The following is a 13,228-nucleotide window of genomic DNA, read 5'->3' on the forward strand; positions in this document are numbered from 1 at the left end:
TTAGGGATCCAGGATGTCCAACAATTTCTTGCACTATAGGAGAACACACGGTCAATAAAGCGTTATTAGACCTAGGTGCAAGTGTTAACCTACTGCCATATTCTGTTTATGAGCAGTTAGGTCTTGGGGAGTTGAAGCCAACATCCATCACTCTACAGCTGGCAGACCGATCTGTCAAGATTCCTCGTGGAGTGGTCGAAGATGTTTTGATCAAGGTTGACAAATTCTATTTTCCCGTAGACTTCATTGTCTTAGACACTCAACCTGTACAAAACCCAGACTGTCACATTCCTGTCATCTTAGGACGTCCTTTCTTGGCTACGTCCAACGCGATCATAACTGTAATGGAGTGTTGAAAACTGTCTTTTGGTAACATGACGGTAGAATTGAATGTGTTCGATATTAGTCAACAACCTGTGAATCTTGATGATGATGATGTACATGAAGTTAATATGATTGAAGGATTAATGCAAGATTCGTTGACTAACATTCTATCCGTTGACCCCTTTCAAGCATGTATGGAGAACTTTAACCCTGATTTCTATGATGATGCATACTGTAGTGACGTCCTATCTCTGCTCGAATCTGTACCTCAAATGGACGTCACGGAGAGGAAATATGAAGTGGAACAACCCCTATTCTCTGATTCCAAGCTTATTCCATCCATTGTTGAGCCACCCAAGCTTGAATTGAAACCATTGCCTAGTACGTTGAGTACGCATTCCTAGGTTCTTGATACTTTACCTGTCATTATTTCATCATGTTTAGACACGGAACAGGAAAGTAAGCTTTTAGAAGTACTTAAGGAACACAAAGAGGCCTTAGGATGGACCATCTCAGATCTCAAAGGAATTAGTCCCACCATTTGCATGCACCACATTAACCTTGAAGAGAATGCCAAACCATCGAGGGAAATGCAAAGGAGACTTAATCCTAACATGAGAGATGTAGTCAAAGGAGAGATCCTGAAACTACTTGATGCGGGTATCATATACCCAATTCCCGATAGCAAATGGGTTAGTCCCATTCAAGTTGTGCCTAAGAAGTCAGGCATTACTGTTGTTCAGAACGACAAGAATGAATTAGTCCCTACTCGTACAATCACAGGATGGCGAGTATGCATCGACTACAGGAAGTTGAACACAGTAACAAGGAAGGATCACTTCCCGCTCCCTTTCATTGACCAAATGCTAGAACGTGTGTCTGGACACAGTCACTACTGTTTTCTAGATGGCTTTTCCGGTTATAACCCCATTTTGATTGTGGAGATTTTTGATGTTTGGGGGATAGACTTCATGGGTCCATTTCCCATGTCTGACAGCAAGTTGTACATCCTAGTCGCAGTTGATTACGTTTCTAAGTGGGTAGAAGCCATAGCAACCAGAACAAATGACCACAAGGTGGTACTTTCATTTCTAAAGGAGAACATATTTTCACGTTTTGGTACCCCTAGAGCTATCATCAGTGACGGCGGTTCACATTTTCGTAACAAGTACTTTGAGTCTTTAGTACGCAAGTATGGCATAACTCACAAGGTTGCTACTCCGTACCACCCTCAGTCCAGTGGACAAGTAGAAGTTTCTAATAGGGAAATTAAGCACATTCTCGAGAAGACAGTTAACCCGTCCAGGAAAGATTGGTCATTGAGATTGAATGATGCTTTGTGGGCCTATAGAACAGCTTATAAGACACCAATTGGCATGTCCCCCTATCGTCTAGTGTATGGAAAGCCGTGCCATCTACCTGTGGAATTAGAACATCGTGCCTACTGGGCAATCAAAGAGCTGAACTTCTCTCTGGACGAAGCTGGAATTCAACGGAAACTTCAACTCAACGAGTTGGAAGAATTGAGAAATGAGGCTTATGACAGTGCCAAGCTGTACAAGCAAAGATGAAGATGTTTCATGACAAGCGTATTCTACGCAAATCCTTCACTCCTGGTCAGAAAGTCTTGCTGTATGACTCCCGATTACATCTTTTTCCAGGAAAACTGCGTTCCAATGGAAGGGTCCGTACCTAGTACGCACAGTTTTTCCTCATGGAGCTGTAGAGTTGGAGGATGTCTCCAACAAGAACGTTTTCAAAGTCAACGGGCAGAGATTAAAGCCATTCCTTGAGCCATTTCCACCCGACATTGAAACAACCAACCTGGAGGACCCAGTATGTGGACTAAACTGGTCCACTCTTTCCCTAAATAACCAAAAGTTTTCCAAATCCCTAAAAACCAAAATTTTCTTTTCCCAACAAAACCAAATTTTTCCAAAAAAGTCCAATCCCATTAAAAACCAAATTTTCTTGTAGATAATGTGTTAGTTAAAATTTCCTTTTGTATATTTTGTGCTCATCCATTGTGACTCTGAAATCTGTTGGAGTTTTGCCTTGGATATCGGAGTTTTAATTCTGCTTTCGCCGAAATCGGGTATTCTCTCTCCTTTTACTCTACAGCATGTCCCTTTCCATATGTTGCATTTAATTCTTTCCATATTTTGAAACATTGAGGACAATGTTTAGTTTAGGTTTGGGGGGTGAAAAGTAGATACCAGATAATATACTATAATTGAAAACGAACTCCTTCTTCTTTTTGAAAAAATTGAAAAATTCCAAAAAAATTGAAAAATCAAAATTCAAAAAAAATTAAAAAAATGAAAAATCATAAAAATGGAGCTCATTTACCTTGAAATGTTGACTCTTGTGCAAATATGTATTTTTATTAGGAGTCTTAGTCTAGATATTTAGGCACCCTGATTCTAGCACAATTCACATAGTGATAAGAAATTTGCACGCGCACGATCTACCAATACATGTATGGCCTCGATCTTCAAGGTGTTTGATAGGAAGTTACGATTGCCAATCACTTTAGAATACTGAACGAAACTGACTAGCTTGTTCTTTGGTTGGTTGGGATAGAAGGTGGAGGTTACATTAAGAAAGACAACCATCGAATTTAACTGGGTGCATCAAAAAGGGCTACCTCTTGCAAAGTGTCATGTAATTTTTGTTTCCTTTGTTATGTATCAAAAGTGTTTCAAAAAAAAAAAAAAAAAAAAAAAAAAAAAAAAAAAAAAAAAAAAAAAGATGTATATATTCAAAAAAAAAAAAAAATATCAGAAAAAAAAAAAATCAAGTATTTTCAATTCCATCATCTCTTGTTCCAAAAATAAAAAGAGAATGTCAATGTAAATAAGAGTCATGTAAATAGTCATCTTTTGTGTTTTGTTGTAAGCAAGGAGGGTGTATGCCATTGATGTACAACGCGAGTAATTGTGAAATACCTCCAACTCATTCACAATTCTCGTAAAGTCCGGACAGCTAGCTAGATTTCGACCTCAGTTCTTAGCCTGAGAAACTATCTCTTGGTGATTAGTAGTCATGACTTCAGATCTTTCTTTACACATGTGTAGATACACTTTACACTCTTATCACATGTCTTTTTTTGTTATCAGTGCTAGGATTGTGCCTTCGATAGCTAGATTGACATCTCCATTTTGCTGTGAGCTTAAACTGTTTTGCACATGTCACGTTTGATGGAATCTGAGCTTATATTTTGACCTAGAACTTTGTAGGTACGTTCTAAGCAAACCTTCACGAGACTTCAACTCGTCCACTAGGGACACTTAGTGGTTTAAAAGGCTTAGTGCATACGCTAAATGCATTCGAGAGACCAGCGACAGTGGTATAGTTAGGATTTCCTTAGTTTTGTTTTACTTGAGGACAAGTAAAATTCAGGTTTGGGGGTATTTGATGAGTGCCAAATATTGTATAATTTATCCCTTTTTGTTGGCATTTAACTCATCTTTGTGCATTAATTCTACATTTTATCCCATATTCTGTATTTTCATTGTTTTCAAGAATAAATATTTTTATTAATTAATTTTGCATTTTTAGGTAATAAATAAAGTTCGGATGAGTCGCGGAGCGAAAAGAGCAGAAAAGTAGTGAAAAGCCGGGAGAAATTACGCAAGGAAGCCGCGAAGAATGGTGCGCACAACCTCATTTTCTACACACAAAAGCGCCTCCGTTCTCAGCCGTCAGATCAGTTCCAGAAGCATCCGATGGTCGCTCCTTCATAGAGCATCAAAATCTGAAGTCTCTGCCAAGCACCACAGCGCTGAAATTCCAAGCCTTCAGATTAGATGGTAGTTGAATCCAACGGTCGCTCCCTTGCTGTCATCAAGTTTGATATCTCCGCCTACACTACAACACCTAACTCCATCTGGCGTCGTTGATTTTGTTGTATATAAATCCAGCGGTCGCTACAAGCTTCACTTCATCTCACCGTCCGATTGATCTTTCATCTCCCTATCCCACGGCTCAGCGTCGCAGATCATCAAACTCGATACACTCGCCTCACACCCTAGCGACCGAGCACCTACACCTCAAACAAACACACCCTTCCCTTCTCCATCGAACCATCTCCTCCATCACCCCCTCTGCAGAACCATGCCCCGTACCACCACCATGTCCGTCTCCATCACCACCACCTCACCCCAAATCACTCCACTTTTCTCCCCAACTCTATTCTACCTAACCACCCATCACGTACCATCTCTTTAGCATCACTAAAACCTCAATTTCTCATCTCTCTGCCTGAAACCCTAGGTGAGAAATTGGGGATATAATGATGATTAAAGCATCAATTGGAGCTCGAGAGGAACGAGAAGAAGCAGGAGAAGATTGGGTCGACGAGATGGAGCGAGTATCTCATCAACAGTAGGTAAATCAATTTCACCAAACCCTAGTTCTACTGATTTTGGGGGAAAATTGGGGGAAAACCCAATGTGTAATGGGTATAAATTGATGTTATGTGAAGTGTGTAGGGGACACTGTATACCTCTCTGGACTAGCCAGTAGAGAATTGAGCTAAATTTTATGAACTTCAAATTTCAGTGCTTATCAGTGAACAGTTGAGTATTGCATATGTTCTTAGTTATCTGATATGTTGCTAATTGTGCTTGAATTATTACATGTGATGAATGTGATTGCCTTATCCATGTGTAGCATGAGCTAATCAGCATCAGGCCAAGGCTCAGTGAAGCCTTGTGCACTGTCATGTGACTAGAAGCTAGGATGGTTCTCCTGTTGCTGTGTTTTGATTGAGCAAATGGGAGATACCAATGCTCATAGAGCCTGTGATTGGCTGTACTGTCAAAAGACAGCCAATGCTAGGGGTAGACTAGTGAGCAAGTTGGTGTTCTTCCATTTCTAGTTGTATGCTTAGGAACAAACATAACCTAGAAACATGTCATTTGATTAGGACACAAGGTGGATCATAAGCCTTGGCTTACCCACCAATTCCCTTTCAGTCACTTATATTTTCAGTCCTGTGTGTTTTCAATTCAGTTATTTTCTTGCCTTTTATTTTCTTGCACTTTGTAGCTACTGTGCACTGAAGTCAGTGCACAAACTCACCTTGCCCTTGGCTTCCAAGCCTTGGTTCTTTGCTGATTTACCTTGTCTGTTATCTTTCCCTGCTGTGGTTCTTAACTGTTTCTTTATTGCTTTACCTTGCATCTTTGGTTCATGCCATTTCCCTTGCTTTGCTCACTGCCATAGTGCATTGTCACCATTGTTAGCCTAGGAAAACTTCTTATATGCTCCTCTCCCTGTGGACAAACCCCTACTCATCATCTTATTACAAATCTTGGCCTTGTATACTTGCAAGTGTTTTGTGTGCTTCCCATTGTCACACCAGCAGTCGTGTATTGCCATTGGTAAATGCCTAAAGTTTGTTAGCTTATACTTTTTTCCTTTTATTAGCATTTTCTGTGACATCTCAAAAATTTCCTTTGCTTAGCTTTCTATTCATCATTTTGGGAGAAGTAGTACATGAAAAAATAGAAACTCAACATGATCCATGTGCATTTCACTAATTTAGTTGGTGTTGGTATTCCTAAGGCTGCACAGGAACCGACCCGAAAAACCGGACCGTGCCGGAACCGGTGGAACCATACCTGTTTTTGTACCGAACCGACGAAGGGGGTACAGGTACCGGTTCTAAATATAAGAACCGAGGCTAGGGAGGTACAGGTACACGGACCTATTCAAGTACCGTCCCGTCCCGATTGTACCGAGCAATAATAACCCTTAGATTTAGGGATTAATCTGAGTATCTGATGGACGCCGATATATATAGAAAAATTACTAGGGTTTCTCTTTTTTTTTTCTCCATCTTCTTTGCTGCTCCTCTCTCTGAGCGAACACCACACCAGTTACAGGGTGGGGATTATTCTCTAAATCCACCTTCTTTGTTTCGATCATTTGATTCATTTCTCTAGAGTCTAGATCCATCTCTTAATTTGTGGGAGATCACCAGAATTCTTGGTCATGGATGATAAAGTTGTCTCACTAGTGAAGGAATTTGGAGAAAAGAATAAAGTCATCTCTGGCATTGGCAATGGGAAGTGGCTCTTGACTGCTGATGGTCTTTTAGAGGTAAACCTTATTTCTCTCCGGAAGTTTCTTCTTTCTGGGTGTTACTGAAGAAGGTAACATCAAATATTTTTATGTACATACTGAAATGAGGTTATTGTTGTTTTAGGGCAAGAATTGCGTAAGTGGCTATTCGATGAAACCCATTGTTAAGGTTGCTGGTGGTAAGTTGGTTGAATCAGCAGAGGCAATGGCTCATGAGAAGCTGTTGACAGAAACAGGATGGCCAGCACTACCAACCTTCATTTCAGAACTTATTAATCTCTTAGGAATTAGTGTGGTCTTCTGAATTACTTCTCTGCTTGTCTGATCATGAATTTGTAATACAAAGGCCTCCTTTGGTGTGTTTTAAGATAGCGCTGTATCGGCTAGAACACCAAAATGAATCTTAAAATCTGAAATTAAGAGGTGGATCATCTACACAAAGATTAAGAGAAAAATTAAGGACCGAGACTAGTACCGAATTGTCCCTGATACCGTACAGGTCCCGAATGGTACCGGAACCGAGGTACAAGGTACAGGTACCGGTCCAAAAAATAGAAACCGAGGCTAGGGAGGTACAGGTACTCGGCCTCGGCAAGAACCGAGCCGAACCGTACCGTGTGCACCCTTAGGTATTCCATTTCCATGCAGGATTATGGTCATCAGGTTAACTCCAAGGAGTTTACCTTTATTGCTGGCTTTCTATCCTTTACGTGGGGATCCAAAAGTACTTGCCGTATTTATATGTAATCACTGCTAACATCTACTGTAGTGCCCATTTCTGAATCATCATCTCAAACTTTTAATGGATACATCATATTTGATTTTAATGTTTAACACATATTTAAATATTTTAGCCCCTGAGAATATCAAATGATATATGGCATCTGTATTATTTGAATCCATTGTAGGTTGCGAGAATTTGGAGTCATTGGCTTTTAATCTTACGTTGGATTTTTATAGGTTTTTTTCTTCTTGAATTATCTTTCACCCAAGGGTTAGTTCTCCCACGTCAAAAAGAAGGATAATGCCTCATACAAGGGAAAAAGTTGGCTATTGTAAATTTGCTATAAAATAAAATAAGAATATGCAGAATGAAATGTGTAATAACTGTAAATTTAAATCACTTTCTTTTGATCTTTGGTCGTAGAACATGAATATTTAAATTCGTTTTACTTTGTTCTATGTAAGTTTGCAACTGTCTATTTATTAAGTGGTTTATTGCTATTAGTATCTTTAAATTTAATACATAGAATTTTTATTTTTTTGCAAAGTGTAAACAGTCTTTTTGCCTCAGAGTTTTGGATCGGGGAAAATTATTTCTAGTCCAAATAAAATATTTTGTATATCAAAAATTCATAATTAAGATTATATATATAAAGAACCCATAATTAGTTACAATAATATATGATTCCTAAAAGGTCCTTTTATATCTTATAAAGGAAAATAAATTTGGAAATTTTTTTTTTGCTAGAAAACGTGATTAATCACAAGTATAATTATCCCTAAATTTACTCCCAAGAAAAACTCTCCTAAAATAACGACATGTATAGAATTCAAAATTTCTAATTAGATTACTCCCTAAAATTACTCAAAAAAAAAAAAAACTCTCTCATAATAACTACTCCACAATAATTTCCGTAAGAAACTATTTTAACTAATTCCTAAAATAACTAAGGGATAGGATCCGTTGACATGGTAATATTGACATAATCTTCACATTTTAGCGCTATTTTTTTCTACTAAGCCCAACCTGCAATGAATTTCAAGCTTATTTTCTGGTGACATGTTCATTATATAAAACTCTACATTTCTACCAAAAAATAAGCTTCAAATTCCTAAAAATAAGCTAACATCCATCCACTTAAGAGATTTAGAAAACTTTCAACTTTTCACGAATTTGGATTTTCATTAGCTTGTGAAAATTCTAGTTTCATAAAATTACAAATTCTCACGAATTATATGAATATTTGGATTTTTATCGGCTTGTGAAAATTTTAGTTTTTCATAAATTTTCAAACTTTCATGAATTATAGAAATTTATTGGCTTGTGAAAATTCTAGTTTTCAGAGTTATATGAAAATTCGGATTTTCATAACTTAATGATCGGTGATAATTGCAATTTTTAACTTCACCTTATTACTTCTAGTGAATATCTCAATTGTGAAAACTCCAGTTTTCACTTGTAATTACGTAAATTGTGAAAATTTTATTTTATCAAGGGTGAAAATACATTTTTCACATGAATATAAAAGGGTGAAAATACAATTTTGGTGAAATATGATTTTTTCCACGTAAAAATCCAAGTGAATAAAGAATTTTTCACAATAAATGTGACATGTAAACCCAAATTTTCACTCAAAAAATAGGTGAAAAATAATATTTTCACCGACATATAATAGGGTGAAAATTCAGTTTTCCAGGGAAAAACATACGCATATCAATAAAATCCGTTGGAGACGAACCCACATCTACATGGCTAAAAATCATGTGCTCTACCATTTGAGCTAAGATAGCATTTGAGAGACATAACCCTATTCATGAACAAGCACTTTTTGGGGCGTTTCAACCTCACGGTTTACCTGCCATATCACCCATCAGATACGGAACTATCCATAAAAAATACCTTATGAAAATGAAATAGAATGTTAATATAAAGTAACAAATCAGCAACTGCTTTAACATGAATCAAAAGAAACAAACACGTTACAAAATATAAGGGTGCTTTTACATCGGCTTTTGAGCTAGAAAGATTTTGAATTTTTATTGGCAACAACTGGATGATTTCCAATCATGTGTGGTTGTCGGTTGACTAAGCCAACTTCAATACGCAGCATGTTTGCGACGAAAGATCCAAAAAGGAATTCATAAGTTGTGACGGAAACTCATATTTTCACAACTTTAGCTAATATTACAAACAAGAATGAAATAGGTTAACTAAACTCACCTTGATCCATGATTACCAATCAAAAATCACATAATTGAAAAATAAATTTCGAAAGAGATGACCTGAAAATGATCGATAGCAGTGTCGCTTTTCTTTTCTTTTTTTTTTTTTTTGTGCAGATTAGAGTTTAATCTGGAGAGGAAGAAGAGTACAAAGAGGATAATAGGCCGTAAAGGTTGGAATTGGGAAACAAGAAAAGAATAAAGTCTAACTTGTCGAAAATAATGGTACTCGAATTAGTGGTGGCTTTAATATCAGTAAATTCGCATTCTTATTCTCAATGAATGAGAAGGTAGAGAAGAAGAAAAAGTAACCATAATCACCTGAAATTACCGGAAATTATGGTATGAGATTAATTGAACGTAAAACTGGTAAATTCCAATTACAAACCCCACAAAATGCGCGCATGAGTATTTGACCGTAATTAACGGAATTTTATTAGAAAATATTTATTATTCGTACGTAATTACTTAAGGTTAAACTAGTCCATCTCAAAATGTGAACTATAAATCTAAACTAAAACTATTAGTTCAGATTATATTTTTTTGAGCTATGTATATATACTATCTTAATGATGTGTTTATAGATGAGAGAGGAATTAAAATTGGGTTCCTCATAAATTTTCACGTTTTGGATTTATCGGTTCTTTTAATTTATCTATTTAGGGATGATTGGTTTCAAAACTAATTAAAGATAAATCTGGAATAGAAGTGACTAAGTATTTGGATACTCAGTCATGTAGTGGTCTTTTTTAAGACAGTGACTAAATACAACCCTTATAAAATTAAATACAACCCTCTTTTTGAAAATAGATTTTTAATATACCTACCTAATGAGTGCCGGGCCTGATAGGGAAGCAGGCAACAAAAGCTCAGGGGCAACAAAAACCCTTTCAACAATAGGGGGTTTTCATCGAAAAAGGAAAATTTTGGACTGAACTATAAGTTACATTAATTTAAAGGGTTTAAAAAGTTTATCTATACAATTTAATTTTGAGAAGCAACGTTTTAATTTCTTTTTATCTGGTTCTTTCCTCTTCACCTCTACGGCTCCTCCTTTCTTCCCGGATCACGGCGCATATAGTTTTTTTTTCAATTCTCTTTCTTACAAACCCATAAAAACAACCAACCGGAATCTAGATTGATGCCCTAATTAAATGTTTCTATAAATGTAAAAGGTACTGATATTGTTTAGGGGAAAAAATGAATTCACTTCGGGGCAAATTTTTCTCAGGAACGGCCCTGCTAATGTAGGTAATCAAATCGTACCTTTTTCATCACCATCTTTATACTTTTGCTGCCATATTATTTTGAACAGAAACGTGATTTGATTGTCCTCATCGGCTATTGATAAGTGGAAAAGGAGTGCTCCTTCTCGGATGATTTCATAACCAATGCTACCAGATCTCCTCCACAATTGCGATCATCAACCAATAGAATTAAGTTTAGACAAATTGGGATTATTTAATACGTAGGATCAAAGAAAATAATTATCGACCTCAAACCAATTTTTAGTAATCTCTTGATTTTATCGTGAATGCACTAAAAACGGAAGCTAATTAAATTTTACTATATATTTATTTTAATAATTAAATTTTACAATATAGTTATAGATGAACAAGACTACGACGATGCGAATGTTAGATTCTTTTTCTATGTTTGTTTAAAACAAATTAGGATTTGGAATGGTTTTGATTTTTGTCCTTTGGATGAATTTTGTTTTTGTAGCTTGAAGTAGATGAAGAAATAATAGCAAGTTTATTCCAAAGAAAGCTATCACCGATCGACAACATCAATAATTAGAAAACATGGAAGATTAATGAAGATCAGCCATGAATAAACAAGTTCAACGGAAGGTTTTATCACCCACATAATTAAGCTTACCAAATTTGTTGTTATTAATTCGGGGTTGTATATATTCAAAACTAAGTTGTATTTAGTCACCGCCTTTTTTAATGTACGTACATTTAAGAGGCCCGGTGATACTTGGTCATCAATGTTATAAAAAGACGTGCACTTTAACTTTGATATTTATGTCATAGAACGGTCAGGATTTATTAGGGAGTCCCATCTTGCGGTCAAAATCCTCCAGATGAAAATTTTGGTTTTGTGAAGGGGTGGGGTGCGGGTGAATAGAAATAGGGTTGGGTGGGAATTGGTCATGGAAAACTTTATTTTCTTTATTTAGATTTCTCTTCCTTATTTTGCCTCCTGAAACTACTTCGAGCAGCTTTTCGTCTGTTTGATCCGTAGGCGTTAACATTGTTAAGGGTAAGGTGATGTAGTGCTTCAAAGAGGTTTGAAACTCGAAATAGTGGCAGCAACAAATCCTTCTCAAAGATAATTTAGTGAAAGCATCAATACCTAATCTTTCGATTGATTAGGGTTGACATATTGCAAAAACTGAAGATCTTACGATATTTAGGGTTTTTGATTCGTTGTTATTTTGAATTATTGGAGTTCCTCCTGTTTATTGGTCCTGATAAGATTCGTCCTATTCTAGGTTAGTGTTTTTTAGTCGGTTAGCTTCCGTGATTTCAGGTGATAAATTCTGTTGTGTTAAGCGGGATAGCCGAAAAAGGTAAGCATGCAGAAACCCTGTAATTGTATCCTTTCTTTGCTTTTTTTTATATATATATATTTAAATTCATTAATCTCATAACCATGTTTGTTTGGATTTTGCAGCCATCGACCCTATAATCCAAAGAGTATTCTTCATTAACAAAAAAGAAAATCACATCTTATTACATGATTTTGTTCAACTCTAAATATCCGGTTTGCTTCTGTGATTTCAGGTGATAAATTCTGTTGTGAATTGTGAGTTGGAATCCAATGGGAGTCGAACTAGGGCGTGTGATTCAGCATAAAGCAAAGTCATTTATTTGTCTAGACTTGGTATGTAGTGCCTAAAAATATTTGTTTTGTCCCAGCAGCCATTTATTTGACATTGGTTATAAACCCTTCATATATTGTAATTTATACAATGCTTCACTCTCTGATTTTGGCATGTTAACTTTAGTGTTTAGTTAAGTAAACCATATGAGCATTTGACAATATATACGTCAAATTTTGTAGGAACTGAGTACTGATGTCAGTTGGAAGAATGCCTCCAACCAATGATACGCAACCAAAAAACTAATAAGTACAGTCAACAAATTCTAGCTTGATTTTCGTGCTCCGTAAGATGAATCTCTTAGGCATGTATAAATGCAAATGATGCAGTTACCTTACGCCAAAAACTGGGTGAGAAATTGAGAGAGATATCAGAACGAGTTGGAGGAATGCATCCGCCACCCCACCCCCCTGACTACCACATTTGCTCTACGGAGAATGGAAAGGTCTTATGAGTAGCTGTGTTATTTGTTATCGTATCATGTGGTAATCCAGAATTTCAATTTTTTCCTATTTTGTGCCCTTTCAATTTGCTACGCGGTTAGGCAAATTTCTGAAACAATTGAGGCAGGCCTATAGTGGTGAAGGCATATGGTAGCAGTCTAACAAGAGCAGGAAAACAGTAGTATTCCCATCATAAGAAATGGCAGCACAACTGGATGTTATAGATGTACGCAACTGTGTATATATCTTAATTCTGATGAAGTTAATTTCCCTTCCATTAGTTATGGATTTCAGGAAAACGGAGGAAGATTCAAATTTAGAGCCTTATGCATTTGTGCAAATGCCCAACTGAAATTAATGTTTAATGTTCCATCATTTTCAACATCAACCGAGTTCGGTCCATCTTTTTAAGGTTAAGAATTTATTTATGTATTTATTATGATATAAAGAGTTACCAAACTAACCAATATGAAATCTCGGGGTATGAGATTTTTCTGTTGAGTTTTATGTGTACCTTAAACTCCATTTCTGTAAT

The 13,228-nt window shown here is 36.5% G+C and overlaps 1 long non-coding RNA gene across 1 annotated transcript; it reads left to right on the forward strand.

Moving 5' to 3' along the window:
* Nucleotides 1–11,555: 11,555 nt before the first annotated feature.
* On the forward strand, nucleotides 11,556–13,190 carry LOC113317001. The gene is made up of 3 exons (XR_003343172.1): nucleotides 11,556–11,938; nucleotides 12,153–12,252; nucleotides 12,433–13,190. It is a non-coding gene; the product is annotated as an uncharacterized LOC113317001 (long non-coding RNA).
* Nucleotides 13,191–13,228: the final 38 nt, after the last annotated feature.

Source organism: Papaver somniferum, chromosome 10 (genome assembly GCF_003573695.1).
Source record: "Papaver somniferum cultivar HN1 chromosome 10, ASM357369v1, whole genome shotgun sequence".
Lineage (NCBI taxonomy): Eukaryota > Viridiplantae > Streptophyta > Magnoliopsida > Ranunculales > Papaveraceae > Papaver > Papaver somniferum.